This window comes from Convolutriloba macropyga, chromosome 10 (genome assembly GCF_964194025.1).
Source record: "Convolutriloba macropyga chromosome 10, txConMacr16.3, whole genome shotgun sequence".
NCBI classification, from domain to species: Eukaryota; Metazoa; Xenacoelomorpha; order Acoela; family Convolutidae; genus Convolutriloba; species Convolutriloba macropyga.
In genome coordinates, this window is record NC_134477.1 from 34,555,929 (window position 1) to 34,573,194 (window position 17,266).

The 17,266-nt window shown below is 38.9% G+C and overlaps 1 long non-coding RNA gene across 1 annotated transcript; it reads right to left on the reverse strand.

Moving 5' to 3' along the window:
- Nucleotides 1–11,288: 11,288 nt before the first annotated feature.
- On the reverse strand, nt 11,289–15,096 carry LOC142348540 (uncharacterized). The gene is made up of 3 exons (XR_012760749.1): nt 15,019–15,096; nt 11,936–12,088; nt 11,289–11,544 (listed from the first exon to the last, which is right to left on the reverse strand). It is a non-coding gene; the product is annotated as an uncharacterized LOC142348540 (long non-coding RNA).
- Between the last annotated feature and the right edge of the window lie 2,170 nt (nt 15,097–17,266).

Consider the following 17,266-nt stretch of genomic DNA (forward strand, 5'->3'; position numbering starts at 1 on the left):
GGAATACCGGTAGAGTGTTCTCCTAAAAGAAAGTGGTTGGGCGTTAAAGCGTTCAAATCGCACGGATCGGCGCTTACGGGTGTTAAAGGACGCCAATTGAGAGCATTCTCCACGAGACAAAAAGTAGTATGCAGTACCTCATCCGTGAGGCGACGCGTGCCAAGAATAGTATACAACACGCTTTTGAAGCTGCGTACCAACCTCTCCCAGATACCCCCTTGATGTGGTGCGCTGGGTGGATTGAACCTCCACTTTATACCTTTGTGAGCGAGCTCAGCTGCAATGTTGACAACAATCCACTTTTCAATACTTTCTCGGAGTTCTTTCTCCCTTCCAATAAAGTTAGTGCCATTGTCCGACCAAATCATGGCAGGTATACCCCTACGTGACACAAACCGCTCAACTCCCATAACACAAGAACTGGTGTCCATGGATGTAACTATCTCGACATGGACAGCGCGAGTAGTGAGACAGGTGAAGAGGAAGCCCCACTTTTTCTCAGTAGTACGGCGGACAGTAACATAGAATGGCCCAAAGTAGTCAACGCCAGTGTTCGTGAAGGGAGGAGACTGGTAAGCAAGTCTCTCCTTAGGTAAGTCAGACATGATTGGTTGCATAGTTACAGCTTGGAATTCTCGGCATCTCAGGCAGTGTGCTTTGATGGAACGCAAGGATGATCTTAGTTTCAGTACTGTATAGTGTTCCTGCACAATTGATCTTAGGTAATCAACGCCTTGATGATAATGCTTTACGTGCGTGTGTTCAAGGTACAGTTTTACAAACGGATGACGTGCGTCTAAAATGATTGGATACTTTACGTTAAACCCAACTTCAATTAACCGCTTGATGCGGCCCGAGGAACGGATTAGCCCATTTGGACTAATAAACGGTGAATGTGGAGCAATTCGGCTACTCCGTTTAACGAATTTTTTGTCAAGAAGATCTTTTCTTTCGGTTTCAAAAGACTCTCCTTGCACCAAGTACTGTAGATGACGCTCGGCTTCGTCAAGCTCAGTAGGCTCAGTAGTGCTACCATCGGGGTTACGGTAGCCGGCATGTTTCGGCAAAAGCCGGAGAACGTATGCGGCAATGCGCAAGTACTTTTGATGAGAACTAAACTTATCAAACGGGAATAGCGACGGAACGGGAGTTGTCTGTTTTTTGACAGATGTAGCGAGAGAAACAGTGTCTTCTATGATGACTGCTTGGTTGACGCCAAGTTTGATGTTATTAATGACGTCTTTGTTCGGTACGAAAGGGAAACTTGAGTTAGTTAAGAAATGTGGACCATTGACCAACTGCTTAGTTGCAAAACTTCAGCGGACATTCCACGCGTGCCAGCGTCAGCTGGATTATCCTTAGTTGCGACGTGGTTCCATTGGTCAACGCTACTACGTTTACTACAAAATTTCACAAACGCGGTTTGCAACAAAGATTGGTTGCTTTTCATTAGAGTTTATCCACTGAAGAACGGTCGTGCTGTCTGTCCACATGAATACTTGATTAACAGTTAGGTAAGTGCTTTTGTAATTTCCCTTTTCAGTCGAGCGGCAAGTAGAGCTGCTTGTAATTCGAGTTTCGGGACAGTCATTTCTTTCATTGGCGCCACGCGCGTTTTCCCCAAAACAAACGCAAGCTCTGTTTTTTCATGGCCCGTAGGTGTTTTTACTCGGGCTTGCAAGAATGCGACCGCACTGAAAATATCCTGGAACTGTCACCGAACATATGCAACTCTATGTTATCAAAGGGTCCACTAAAGTAACTTCGAGGAATTTTGATGTTTTCAAGCTTTGGCAAGTCCGCACTCCAAACCAAAATTCTTTGAACGATGTCCTGTGGGAGCTCGTCATCCCATTGTTGTCCTGTGACACGCCAGATGTCTTTTAAGAGCAGTCGCGCACCGACCGTAAATGGTGCGACAAGACCAATGGGGTCAAAGACTTTCGAGACAAGACTTAGGACCAAGCGTTGCGTGAGGGACTTGGTGATAGCGCAGCTCGTACCCCTACTCACAACTAAAGTGTCATTAGCATGATCCCACTTTAACCCTAGCACATGCGATGAATCCTCCTGACATGAAACAATAACCTTTGGCTCAGTAGATTGAGAGGAACCATCAATTCGGTCAGTCAGATTGGGTACATTGCTTACGAACTTTGTAAGCTTGAACCCACCGAGATGGAGAAGATGTACCAATTCCTTCGATCTATTGATGGCCTTCTCTGGAGACTCCACTGAGTCAAGGTAATCGTCCATGTAGAAGTTTTCAAGGACGGCTTTTGCAGCTTCGGGGTAAAACTTGGCATTGTCTCTCGAAGTGCGTTGTAACGCATAGTTGGCGCATGTGAGCGAGTCTTTAGCCCGAATATATGGCGCGTATATTGATACATTACAACGTTAGTTGTGGGGTCCTCCCGCCACCGAAAGCGAAGTGATGGTTGATCTGATGGTAATACGCCAACCTGTAGAAACATTCCCTCGATGTCGGCAGACACGGCATATGAATGTTGTCGGAAGCGAAGAAGTACGTAAATAAGGTTTTGGAGCAGATCAGGGCCAGTGAGCAAGGACTTATTCAGTGAGACACCATGAAAATTTGCAGCTCCATTGAGCACCCTACGCACCTTACCCGGTTTGTTCGATTTTAAAACCGGATGAAGGGGTGGGTACCACTCTTTATCGGACCGGTTCTCAACCTTGTGAGCGTCCGAAACCTCAATTACATACCCTTCATTTAGATCTTCCGTGATGGTACTAGTATACTTGTCCCTAAGGTCTTCATCCTTGGCCAATCGTTTTTCGAGAGACTTTAGTTGCACAAGGGAGGAGAAGTAATTATTTGGGAGCTGGGTGTTGTCTGCTGCCCACAACATTCCGACATCGTAGCTCAGGCCATCGTGTATGGTGGTACTATAGAGAATTTCTTGAGCCCTTGCGTCTGCTGCAGATCTTGAGTCTACCTGCTTGTTTGCTCCGAATGATTCAATGTCGTACCATGATTTTACTTGACTTGCTAACTCATTGTCCTGTTCGATATTCACTTTAAAGCACGTTGAGGTTAAACACGAACTTGATGGTAACGGACCGCTTAAGACCCAACCTATGGGTAAGCGTACGGCAACGGGTGAACGCTTCTCATCGGCAGAGAATTATTCTAACGGGCGGATGGCGCGATAGACATCTTGTCCGAGTATCATCTCAATGTCTTTATAGGAATATGTCACGGGATCAAGAACTGCTAAGTGTGGGTAAGTCTCTTGCAGGGCCTGTACATAAATTATATCTGAGCCGACGTTCAGACTTTCCTTAACGAAAGGGTTGATGGTAAATTGTTCGAAATCTTGATGTTCTCTTGGTTTCACAGTAACTTCAACAATCCTAATGTCAACTACTTCTTCGGTATTAATACCCTTGACAGTTAACTTTAGTGCTTTACCGTGCAAACCGAGTCTATCTGCGAGACTACCGGCCACCCAAGAGTTACTGCAGGCAGTATCACACAATACTAAAGCCTTGGTATCTAAACCGGACAAATTGACCAACTGCAATTCCGTTACCTAAAGGAGCCCCTTAACATCAGTAACAGATGACATTGTTGTGGTCTTATTAGACGGCTGTTGACTAGTAGTTGCTTTACTTTGACCTGTGTTGCCAGAAGACTGGATATTATTGGGATTTGTTGACTGTTTTGTTGGGAAAACCCTATCTGCTCCATGCAATAGTGAGTTATGCGAACTATTATACCCTTCTGCTCGGCACTTTCTTGATTGAGGACACTGGCGGAATGTGTGCTTATCACGTAAGCACGAAAAGCAAAGTTTATTATCGGCCACCAACTTAGCTCTCTGGGTTGGGGTCTTTTCTTTGAAAACTCGACACTCTCATAGCCGGTGGTTACCTTTGCATACAATGCACCGAGAGTAAGTGTTTGTGAAAGAAGATGGCATTTGCTTCTTTGTTTCCCTTTGTTGCGAATTCGATGCAAACACTTTTGAGGCTGTTTTGGTCTTGGTTACTGAAGTGCTGTTCTCTTCAGGTTTTGCCTTGGTTGCGCTTTGTTTCATAAGATCATGCGCCTCAGTTTCATCTTTAAGCCAATCGTTAAAGTCAAGGAGGGTAGTCTTAAACCAGTGCTTCTTAACCGTAAAGAGTGACCATGACTCTTTCATGTTTGGTGGTAACTTCTGTACCGCTCGGTGAAGTAGGGAAGCGCTCTTCAAGTCAGCATCATATGATTGTGACTTGAAAACCCCAATGAGGCTGGATATGGCTGCAGAATAGTTAATGATGTTATCAATATTGTGCATTTTAAGAGGTGGAAAGTTGCTTAGTTTATCCAAGTGTGCACTTACGACTGCCTGTGGCTGGCCAAATCTACGTTCCAAAGTCGTTAGTGCATCCTTGTACATTAAACCACAGTAAGCAAACTCGGCGATTGCAATCATTGCTTTACCGGTGACGAGTGTTTTAAGGTATGTCAATTTAACGTCATCAGTTAGCGATTGCGAGTCAAGCGCGCTTTTGAATTGACCATAACACTCGTGCCATTGTAATGGATCGCCATTATACTGAGCAAGTTTCCATTCTGGCAAGGGGTCTTTTTTTGCTGGTTATTGCATCAGCTAATTCCCTAATCAATGACGCATTGTCCGGTATCGGAAGGGCAGGTGCAGACACCTGCGGACCGCTCCAACTCAACGGAGTGGGCGCAATATAGGAGTATGTTGGCTGAAAAACCGGCGTGGCTAGACCAGGTACAACATTAATAGTAGTCGCGATCAGGTTTTCCTGCTGTGCACCTGATGGTGATTGCATGTCAATCAAAGGGGGTGAAATCTGATAAATTGGTAGTGGGACATTAGTACTTGATGGTGCGATATGGGTGTGTAGATTTGGAGGCAGACTATTCACGATGGTTGTGTTTTGGTTGACTATTGACCGTCTATGCTGTGGAAACCGCCATTGGCTCATATTTGGCACAAAGTTTTGGCCAAGAGGGATATAAGGCATATTTGGGAAAGGAGGAGCAACAGAACGTACAACTTTGTGTACTCGGTTATTACTATTCTGAAAATTGTTGTTGACGAGAGGCTGGTTAATCAAAGGGCGTGTGGGATGGGAGCAGTGAGGTTAGGTGCGAAGACTGGGTTCGGAATGGGAAGGTCATTAGGATGAGCGGGTTCGGTGTTGTGCTGTTGAGTGTTTGGACTTTGTGGGGCGCTTGGGTGCAAGGGAACGTTTATTACGGGAGCTGGATGATTTGTTGTCGGGAAAGGAGGAAGAGTGGCGTTTGGTGCTCGGGGGACACAATTAATTTGTTGTCGGGAGCATATTTGCTAGGCCAAATTATTCTTCGGCAGACTTGATGTTTCAGGTCCCCTGGATTGTGCGTGTGGAAAAAACTCGGATGCATTATTTTGATTTTCTTGTGGTGCGAACGTCTGTGAAAGAATGGGCTGTTGAATGAGTGGTGAAGAAGCCCCTGGAGCGTGTACAGAAGGCGGCTGACTATCCGCGGTTCCTTGGTTAGTTATGCTTGGGAGCGCCGTGCCTTGCTGGACTGTTTGATTCATTTGCGCCCTCAGGTGCCCCTGGTACAACGCCTGTGTGTTAGCAGCAGCCAAAAAATTTTCAGGTGGTGTATAATAGGGGTCGAGTTGCTGCAAGGTCTCATTGCTTAAAATGTAAATGCCTCGACAATTTTTTGGAATAGAATGCCTTGAAATTTCAGTGTTCTGATCTTCAACTGTTTTGCCGTTGTTGTGGCTAGGACATTCTTGAGGGTCAATCATAACCTGTGGTTCACTAGTTTTCTCATCATTGTGAAAACTTAAAGCAAGTGAGGTGTTGATCCAGTCTTGGACAGCCTTTTCACTTCTCATTGAGCTCCTAGCACTTGCAGTTGTTTCAGATTGGCTACCTTTAGAAACGGCGTCCAGCAATTCAAATTCTTGCAGAGTTGCCTCTGCCAACCGTTTCCTGTTGTTTTCCTCCAGTTCATCTAATTCCATTTGCTTTTTTTTGTTTAGCAAGGCAAATGGCTGCCTCATTCTGTTTTTCAATTTCTTCACGCTTCATCTTAGCAATTACATAATCATGTTTACGCTGACTAGATGTTTTTGACGAGGTCATATTTAGGGAAGTCTAGAACGAATGGAAGCCCTTGGTTCCTGGAACTCACTAACTTTATCATCAGCAGAGTTGATATAGTTTCGTGCTGAAGTGAGTATCTTGTCGTTCTTAGTTGTCATTGCTTCCAAGTAAGACTCTAATGAAGGAACAAGTGCACTTGGATCCTCCGTTTTTCCAGCAAATGCAATCAGGTCCTCATTTTTGTCTACAACAGTCATGAATGCTTCGTTGCACTTTGTTACTAGGCGTTCAACTTTCATTCGCCTACTTTGACTATTTATACAATGAAGTATATCTTCGTGTATAGCATGCAATTCAACTTCACGCTTTGACCTGGCAGCGTACAACTTTTTGACTTTTTGATCAAGACTATTAGACACCACGATGTTAATATTTTCAAAGACCAGCAAAACTACCACTGCACACGGTTATCTATTATATGCACACTCCAAACAAACCAAAGCCACGCAAAACAAGTCCAACGCAAAAGACACCAAACACAGCACATTGTAGACAGTCTGTAAAAGAAACCGCCCAAAGAGCATAAAAGGTCGTCTAGCACACAGTGCCAGACAAAAACAGAAGTGGAGCGCTGAACGCTATGCGCTCAACGCGGAGGGAGACAAAAGACACACGGGAAGTCGAGCGAGCAACGCGCGACGAAACGGAGAAGTTACGGACGGGAAGTCGAGCAAGAAATGCGCGACGCAACGGAAACGGGACCGACGAGAAGTCGAGCGAGCAGTGCGCGACGGAGCGGAAACGGGACGTGCGGGAAAGCGAGCGAAAAACGCGCAACAAAGAAACGGGACGGTGCGAAAAAACGGGCGGGAAATGAGGTCGGAAAGAACTATGTTAGCAGACCACAGCAATAACTCAACCAAACAACTTAGCCGTAACACCAGAACAAACTTAAGTCACACCCTAGGAAGAAGGAGAGAAGCTACTGCAAGACAATCTAATATAGTTCATAATGGGTCTATAACGATAAATTTAACGACAAACTAATTTCCCTCAATGCAGTAGTACACTAAAAGGATGCAAAGGTCAAGAAATTTACTAGCCGTAACTCCAGAATAAACTTAAGTCACATCCTAGCAAAACCCAAACCAAAACAAAAAATCAGCCTACTAACGGTATTAAACAAACTACAGCAAAATTGAATAAACTACAATAGTGTAATTGTAGACTAAGATAGTTTGAAAAGTCAAGAAACAATCCAGCCGTAACTCGAGAATAAACTTAAGTCACACCCTAGAAGGCAACGAGACCAAACCAACTAGCAATCATACAAGTACACACAAACATACAGCAACAAAATCAATATACTACAACAGGAGGGCTAGTAAATCAGTAAAGTTGAAAAGGCAAAGGACAATCCAGCCGTAACTCGAGAACAAACTTAAGTCACACCCCAGAGAGCTATAAGACCTAAACAACAAACCAGCATACTAGCAAACTCAACATACTACAGCAAAAACAACAACATACTTTATCACATATGACATACTACATCGAAACCCGGGAAAGTAGCGGATGAAAACGGAAAGCAACGTTTTGGGAGAGCGACGTTTTTGAAAAGAAAAACGGAACACGGAGAATAGAAAAGTTAAAGGACGAAAAGGACGTGGACAAAAATGGTACATAAACGAGCGATGAGAAAAATTATGGGAACTCGATAATTTTTTGTGGGTTGGAGGTTGTGAAACTTTTCACAACTTTTTCTGTGTATTGAGTTTCACTCAATTAACGAACCTTCTTGTTGGAGAAAATGATTTTTGACAACATTGTCAAAAAATTCTGCTTTTGTCCATTTTTTCTCTATTTTTGGTTAGTTTTTGCAATTTCTTGAATACGGAACGGTCATCCACGAACTGGACGGTTTTATGCGTGAAGGTACGGTTTGTCAATATTCTATATTGACATTTTATGTTTTTTTTATTTGCATCAAAATTGACCAAAAATTTTCAAAATAGACAAATTAGCATAATTTTCTCTCAATTTTCTCTATTTCTGGTAAATCGATGTTTTTTCGCTCTTAAAAATTTGTTGTGGGGCGTTAATGGTGATCTTTCACTAATATTTTTCAAGATGTGGTTTTATTTTACAAACCCCCCCAATATATTTCAAAAACATATTAGTGGTTGGGTTTCTTGCCGTCTAAAGTTTTATCAAATTATCACAATAAAATTTCTCTGTCTTACATTTGTGATAGGAGTCCTTGTGCAAGTTCCCCGGAAGATAATATCCGGATCATGATGCAAAATCAACTTGTTTAGCTGCTCCAACTGGGCTTGTTTGGTTTTGAGAGTATCCCTCAACCTTTCCGTTACCTCCCCCACCATCGTGTTTGTGTATCCCCATTGACAGGAACTTCACTATCAGCAAAGCATCCACCCATATTTGAGTTGGTTCATAGAATAGGATCTCATCACAGTTCTCCATGATTAGAGACTTTTCACTTTGAATTAAATTAGCTGCTCGGAGAAATAACATCGACAGATGATAGAATATCACTGGTATTTCTGGGGGATTACCAAAAATTCCACTTGATCTGAATCTCAAATTCACCCAAACCAGTATCTGCTATCTCATAAGGGGGCAATCTGACTATTCCTGTTGTATTTACGTAGCTATAATGCAGCTGGAATTAAACAATTAAAATTGTTTAACAAGCACAGAATGGTCTGTTCATATACGGCTTGATGTAATTTGTTTTCCCCGAAAACGCTGTAGATCCCTTGTGTTCGTTTGGAACGGCACCAATATAAACTCTGTCGGAAAATAACAGAAGTTCGGAAGATTCAATTTTACTCTTTTTTCGACATATAGAAAGCATAACAACGTGTAAGCATTATCGGTGTACAAAGCAACAAGTGGAATTTAGACGGCAAGATTTTTTGTTGTTCATTTAACAGGTTTTTTGTCTGATGTCATTGACCTCAAAATCAGTTCGTATTCAATCGGCAATTATCTAGAAAACCTAAAAATATTAAGCCGAAAACCGGCTTAATCGATACATATAGTGGTTATATTAACTTAAAATTAGGTTAAATGAACTTTTTTTGGAACTTTCTACGTATATTAGAACGTATTTAATTCTTATATTAGAGTTTGGAAATACTCGATTCTGATTGGATGAAATTCGTTCATTTACTGCGTAACAAGTTGAAAACATTTCGTGATGTTTCATGGATTTTTTACCAAATTAGTTTAGTGGCCGCTTTAGTGGCCGTTTCAGTGCCCCATTGGTTTGTACTAATATGGCATATTGCTTTAACTCATTCGAAATTTCAGAATGAATTTGGTCAGTGTAACTCTTCATTGGGATTTTCCCTCAAAATCAGGTAATCGTCGACCGTTAAACAATCATAAATCTTAACAGTAAAGTAAAAGAAATTAAATTTAAATAAGAATATATTAGAAATGATGTATTTAAAATGAATATTTTTTTCGCTTTCATCGTTGGTGATGAGCTTGCTAAATGAAAACACCCATTCAAGGGCAAAATAGACAGCAGAATAGAATAACCTGCCGTTAAACTCCGATATCATTTTTAAATAGTAACTATTGTTTTTATGTAAATATCATACATGAAGTGAAAATCAAGAGTGCAAGTCAGCTTTGCGACGTATGGACGACGGATGCATAAAATAAATTTTATTTTTGCATCAGATTCTTATTGATTGGTTAACGACTAGCACAATTGTTATTACAGAACAATTGACATTTAATCTGAACATTTAGAGACTTCTTTAACACCAAACTAACGCTGAAAATGAAGCGTTACGGAAAACTATTCACATTCTGTCGACATTTTTATTTACAGCCAATCACAGATGCGTTTTTGATATTAAAAAAACATGTGAGTAGCAGTATAATTAGAGCAAGAAACGTTACCGAAAATCAGTTGAAATTAGCAATTTTGGTCATATTGAACGAACATAGATTGCGTATTGAAGCACATTTTCTTGAAAACTGAGCTACGTTAGTGCTGTATCTTGTCTTTGAAAATCAGCTGAGTGATTGTACAGCACATCTCAACGTTCATTGTTTGAAAAAGATTTAACTTTGATATTGTCAAGTGTTTTGTAGTGGAACAATTTTTTTTAAAAAAGAAAAACTTTATACATAGTGCAGAGTCAGGTTTTCTTACTGGTTATACAGCAGCCGAATATAGTTCGAACGTTCGCGTCGCTGAAGCCAACTGGGACAATTGTTTTTGGGTTAATTTTGCTTCTGATATCTGTAGCAGATTGAATTTGTGATTTGCGCCTGCCAATTGTTGCAGAATGATTACAGCTGAGACTTGAGGTTAACTCTGTTTGTTACTAAACTCCTACTTAATTTGGTATTTGGTGAGTTATTAACCAAAACTTGATCAAAGTTTAATTGTTTCAAGGTAGAATGCTTCTAATTATTTTAAAACTCCAACCAAAGGAAATTGTTGGTCTGCAAAGCTGAGCAATTTCTCATTGGGACTAATTGAGTATCAAGCAACGATAATCTACGGAAAAGCGGCTAAATCAGTTCACAAAATCTAATGAGCAAAACGCAATATTTTGACAGATTTCTTTTAGCTGAGATAAACTGGGTGGTGTAAAGCTTTTCTTGCCATTGATAGGAGAATAGGAGTCACAATCCATAGGCTAAATATCTTCCACATCATTGCTTTACAAACTATATACCTTTTATTAGTGTGATTAAGGTAATTCATACATAAAGTAGTTTGTGTGCCAACAAAAATAGATACGAAAAACCAACTTCCTTTTCAACATTTGATAAATGCTTGTAAGAGGCGAGTGACGTAGAATACTGCTTCCAGGAAAATAGACTGTCTCCAAAAATTGACATCGTCAATCGATATCAGATAAGGCACCATGTGGAGATTTCTCTTAAAATAAATCAGATCATTGTGATATTGGGCAATGCATTATGTGGATTTTTTGATTGATAAGCTGAAATGAAGTCAACAAAGTACACCGAGCTGCTTAAACAAATCTCCTTACTATAAAAATATTTACTTTGCAGCCCAATTGTAGTAGTAGCAGTTGCAGATTAGTTTGAAACCGTAAGGACCAATACCGTCAATATTAGCCTCTATCACATTTAATTATCAAAAAGCCATTTCGCAATTACTGAATTTATCTCTCGAATTGATTTCATGTACCTCTCACCGGAAAATCTTCATGAACCAGAGGGTGAATTTATGATTAAGCGTAAGCCTTCAGAACATTTCAATATCGGTTCATTTTTCTTCCGCGTTGATCATGTTTTATTTTCTAATCCATATGCAGACTGCATAATGAAGTTGGTAGCCCTCGCAAGGGTAGTCATCAATGCCCAGGTGTCCCGGCCTCCCAGGGTAACTCTGCGCGGTACACTTCTCATCGCGCTCGTCCAATTGGTCACCTAAGGAAATCTAGTGGAGGAAACCAGAATATGTAAAACAGAGGTTACAGAATTAAAGTCACAAAGAAAGGACGATACCCGAAATGGAAGAAAAATGCAAGTCTTCAATACAACAGACTTAAGGATGCTTTCCCCGCTCAGTAATCGCTAATTTTATTTATATAATAGCGGTCATACGAAAAAAAAGATTACAGACGGAGCAATGAGCCGGGGTTTCACCGACTCGGAAACTTTAAGAAACGCGATCAACAAAACTTTCTATATGCGAAATATGTGAATCGGTATGCAAAAATAATTCACTGCAATCATCGCAATTTTTTTAATCATTTAATGTTTTTATTTCAAACACTCATTAGAAACACACAATATCAATTTTAAACCAATACTAAACCTGGTTGAGTCTCATTTCTCCAAAGTTCGTCTTGAATTTTAACTGTTTCATCATCCACAAACACATACTTGTCTCGGTTTTTCCGAATTGCTTCATTGACACTGCTTAGGGTGTCATCGTTTTCCAGTGGTGCAGATTCCTTACGACGGTATCCTAAAGTTTATTTTTAATTATTATGTTATTCAAATAGTTATGATACTACGCCATTAGTGGAAATATCTACGGAAAATTTATTGTTCCACATATCCAAAATTGTTTAAAAAAGCAAAACCGAAGTCTTAAGAAAAAAATAAGACAAGTAGAAAATTTACAGGAAAAGGTTCCTCAACAAAAACAATTGTCCATAATTTTCAGTAATCCTGTTTTTTTAATTCTGAAATTACTTTTTATTAATGATGCCAAGCTAGCACTTGATTAACGAAGAGAAAAGAGGAGTATCTAAAGGCAATCAGAAGCTATAGCTTGACAATTGGATTTGGCAAAGCTATAGTTTGACAAAGCTATCGTTTGACAATTGGTTTCTAATTGTTACCACCAAATCTTAAGAGGGAGGAACTATATGCTCAATGGGTTCGTTTTCCAGTCTATTTTAGCCGATCGATATAATCATCGTAGAGAGTTGTGAGTGGTATCGTTAGAAAGTCCGTCCAGCGTAGAATAAAGAACTAAAAGATTTGTTAGAACTTTGTTTTACTACGAATTTGTCGCGACTTAGGATTTTAAAGTTTTGTTTTATTTGATTTCAGTCGTTTCTATTATTTTGTACCATATTTTTTACTCAGCGATTTGTCAAATTTTGCTCAAAAAATGTGGATGTTAAAATTATTAACAATAATGTTATTCGTTTTAGCGACAAAGACCAAAAAGTGTGGCTGAACTGTCAAATTGGTTATTAGTTCGTTAAATTTTTGAAGTCTCTGTTCATCAAAATTGCAGCAATAATGCTTCTATAGCACATTTTGTTCAAATTACCCGAAGTACAAACGTAAAATCTGCTGACAATGTTGTCTCAAACACTAAAAATTGATAGTTTTACTTCCGCTTCCTATGAGAGCGAACTGGTAAAAAAACATTGTTTTTTTCTTTTATTTAATTTTTTTTTATTCATAAATTCACAATTTATTTTTGATATATTGTGGTCTCATCATTTTTCAATGGTGCAGATTCGTTACGACGTTATCCTAAAGTATATTTTTAATTATTATGTTAATCAAATAGTTATGATAGTTGAAAAATCTACAGAAAGATTATTGTTCCACATAGCAGGAGGGAGAAAAATTCCGAAGAAATAAAGACACATAGAAAAGTAATAGGAAAAAATTCCTCAACAGAAACAATTGTCGTAATTAATTTTTGTAATCCTGTTCCGTTAATTCTGAAATTACCCTTTATCAACAATGCCATGCTAGCACTTGATTAACAAAGAGCCCAAAAGGGGTATCTAAGGGCAATCATGTTCTATATTTTGACAATTTTATTTGACGATATAACATAAAATTTAAAGATTCTTTCGATAAACTGTTGCTTTTTGGAAAAATTAATTCAAGAAAAGGAATACGATAGCTTGTTAACTAATTGTTCCCACTTACATTTAAACGGAGAAGAACTATAAGTGTTGCGAGTGGTATCGTTAGAAATTCCGTCCAGCGTAGAATAAAGAACTAAAAGATTTGTTAGAACTTTGTTTTACTACGAATTTGTCGCCACTTAGCATTTTAAAGTTTTGTTTTATTTGATTTCAGTCATTTCTATTAATTTTGTACCATATTTTTACTCCGCGATTTGGCCAATTTTGCTCCAAAAATATGGATGTTAAAATTGTTATTGGTTTTATCGATAAAGACAAAAAAGTGTGGCTGAACTGTCAAATTGGAAATTGGTTAACAGTTCGTTAAATTTTGTTTAAATTCCCCGAAGTACAAGTATAAAACTGCTGCTACTATCGTCCAAACTCTAAAAATTGATAATTTTAGTTCCGCTTCCTATGAGAGCAGTCTTGTACAAAATTGCCAATTTTTTTAATAGTTAATTTGAATGTTTTTCAAAAATTCACAAGTTATTTTTGATCCATTGACGGTTCTTGTCAAGTTATGTAATTCTTCAGTTTTTTTGAAAATATGGATGAGCAGGGTGGAAAAATTACTTGCAAACGCGAATTAAAGAACCCCCTTGTTCTGTTGACAAGAAAAACTAGTTATGAGTTTTCATAAACGAGTTATGAGTGGGTTACAGGTATCAGTAAAAATTTCGTTGCCCAAAGTATATATAATTACTGCTATTTTACAATGTTTCAAAAGAATATCGAATAACTGTTGGAAACACAGCCAAAAATTAGCTTTGCTAGTCGGTTTTTGACAGCGCAAAAGATCTTCAGCGCAAAGGTTCACAATAGTGAAAACTACAAAAACACGAAAATTGCTGAATACCAGAAAACGGCCCAAATGACATAGAAAGTCAATTCAAACTTTTTATTCAGGGATGTTAAACTATAAATGTGTTTACCTGTTCAAAATTTGATGCTAAGTGTTGCAAATCCTTTTCACGAAATTATTTCCATCAGCAAGTTTTTGAGAAATCATGCAGAACAAATGAACATGATCTCTGTGTCACTAATTTTGCTGGTATGTTACTGAATAGGTTTGTGTAGTTTTACATAGAGGTTTTTTTGTTCACTAACTTGTAGATTTAATAAGGTAACTTTCTTGTTTGACGTTTTTTTAACTATTTTTGTTGCTTTAGGTGACGAAACTAAGTGACAGAGCAAACTTCTGACGAAGGTTCTGCGGACAAAGGAAAACTCTTTAAAAAAAGGAAAACTGTTAAAACCTGTGACTGTTATTTGGCAGAGTTAGTGCATCAATTGGACGGAACAAGACTCTTAAGTACCGATGGGACCATAAAGACCCTCAAGTGACTATGCGTTTATGTTGCTCGTTAAAACAAAATCTTTGCCCGTGTATGATTGCAATACATGTGTGAGTTCATAGATGTCTTTGTCATGAAAGACCCAACACTCGACCCTGCTTGTCAACAAGAAAACCTGAAAATAATGCCTATAGAGGCAATAGAAAAGCCCGAATTACCTGTCCAGTATCCGGCCTCTCCATTAATTGGAAGCCCTTTGGATATGGCCCACTCACGAATGACATTCAGTTCCTCCTGAAATTCAAACATCAAATCAATCATTTTCTTTCTGCAATTCATGATGTGAATTTTTAATATTCTATCAATATTGTGTGGGAACAGTTCGGAGCTGATGCTGCAACAAATGAGCAGAGCAAATATTGAGTTTTATACTCATGGTGAAGTCTCCTTCCTCACGTATTATATCTTTTATTGTTGAAACAAGCTACCAGGACTGACGTCACAATTATTTTCAGCGCTGAATCATAGTAACTTTTATTCTGTATTTTAATCTGTCAAGTACCATGATCATGTCAAAAATTGGAAAGATCAGTGTGGCATGACTGTGCCATGACTGCTTAGAAAAAAATGTCAGCCTGATATCAAAGTTCTCAGAAAAGTTGAGCATGTGAATAGTCTGAATTACTATGAGTGCAAATTGTAAAATGACAGATCTCTGCGGTGTGCTAAAATTCTAGATTCTCCTGTACACCGTTAGACAAATCAATTTTTCATATTCGAGTTTCAAGCAAGGTTAAGAAACTCCTGCTAACGTCACTGCTAAACTCTTGTGTCTTGATTCTGGAGCCGCAGCGCAATTCTCGATTAATGCAAGATTTTTTTGGTGACTTGATTGGAGTCATGTAACATCTACATCAAATATGATGCGTTGAAAAATAGACGATAAAGTATTGTAGTTCAACAATGCTTCGACTCCCTCTTGATGAAATGGATGACTATAGTCTGGATTACTAAATGGATGGAATAGTGATATCATTAAAAAGTTTCTCTCATAAAAAAACAAATGGAACTGGTATTCGCTGGTAATTGGTAAAATTAGTAAAAGATAGTAAGCATAAAATAAGTAAAGTTAGTAGCAGAAACCATCAAGCAAGCTAAAATGAGCAGATAAAAGCCTGCAAACTATTGTTCAGGTTACTGTTACATGTTAACAAATCTTCCGCACTCTAGTGCCCTGGGACCTTTAACTGGATTACTCTTCTGCATTTTAATTAAAGAGTGTCATCCTTAAAATGGATGGTGTAAAATTTCTCCAAATTTTAAACTTTCTCAGTGGAGCTACATCGCTAAAATTTCTTCTAAAGGCCTAAATGGCAGGTGAGATCATCGGATCTTCATCTGTGATTAGTTCCGTTCCCCCCTGAGAAGAAATTTAGATAAACTTTCCGTCCCCTTAATAATGTCCCTTTAGTAAGTTGAGAGATCTCAATACTTTGCTGAAAAAGTTAACTGTTTCACGAAAATTGTTGAATGATGTGCTCTCAAAACCGAAAGCAATAAAAAATGTGTTCAGCTGGTGAATGGTGGGCCCTCTATTGTTGTTACTCGAAGAAACAGTTTTGCACCGAAAACGTATTCAAAATTCAGATATTGAGCCAACTGCGGATATCGATGCCGCTCAATTTCATCCCCTTCTCAGTGTGTCAAGACTTGCCTACGCTTTTTTACGCTAGACGTAAATCGGAATTACAATCTCAGAGGTTGAAAGCTAGGCAAAATAAATTGCTGCATAATGAGAATATGTTGCTAGCCTGCTTTTAATTTCAGCGTCTCAAATGCACTAATGAAATCTGCCAAACAACTTGAGAAGGAACAATTAGAAAAGGAACGATTGTTTTAGTATTGATGGATTCCGTGTGCGCCGAAACACTGTGTTCCTGGCGATGGGTTGTTAGTATCGAATTAGCCCGTGTCAGGAAGCAAGAACAATTATTTCAGAGGAAGACACCCATTATAGAACATTATAGAATTAAAAACGAGAAGATGACGAACTTGGATGGCACATTTGGCGCAAAAGAGATACATTGTTGCGGACATATGGGAATGTAATTGTTAGAAAAACGTGAAAGAGTACAAATCTGTCAATAATCGCGAAAAGAGACTTCGTATTAAAACTATATCTAAACTTGAATGTATACAGAGAAAAAAATGATGGAAAATTGTTTGGCTATGATAACTGCGATCTTGTAACTTCAGTTGTGTTGAAGCGCAAGTTCTCTAGTTCTTTCAAGAAAATTTTCCAAAAAATCAAACAATTCAATGTCTGTTGAGAGGATTTTGGCGATTATACGACAGACTAAGCAATTGACAACAATTTATTCAAACAAAGGCAATATTTGTTCGCAGTTATAAGTTGGCCATATAGTTTCAAGTTGGAGAACTGTCAGAAAACCATTAGAAAATATT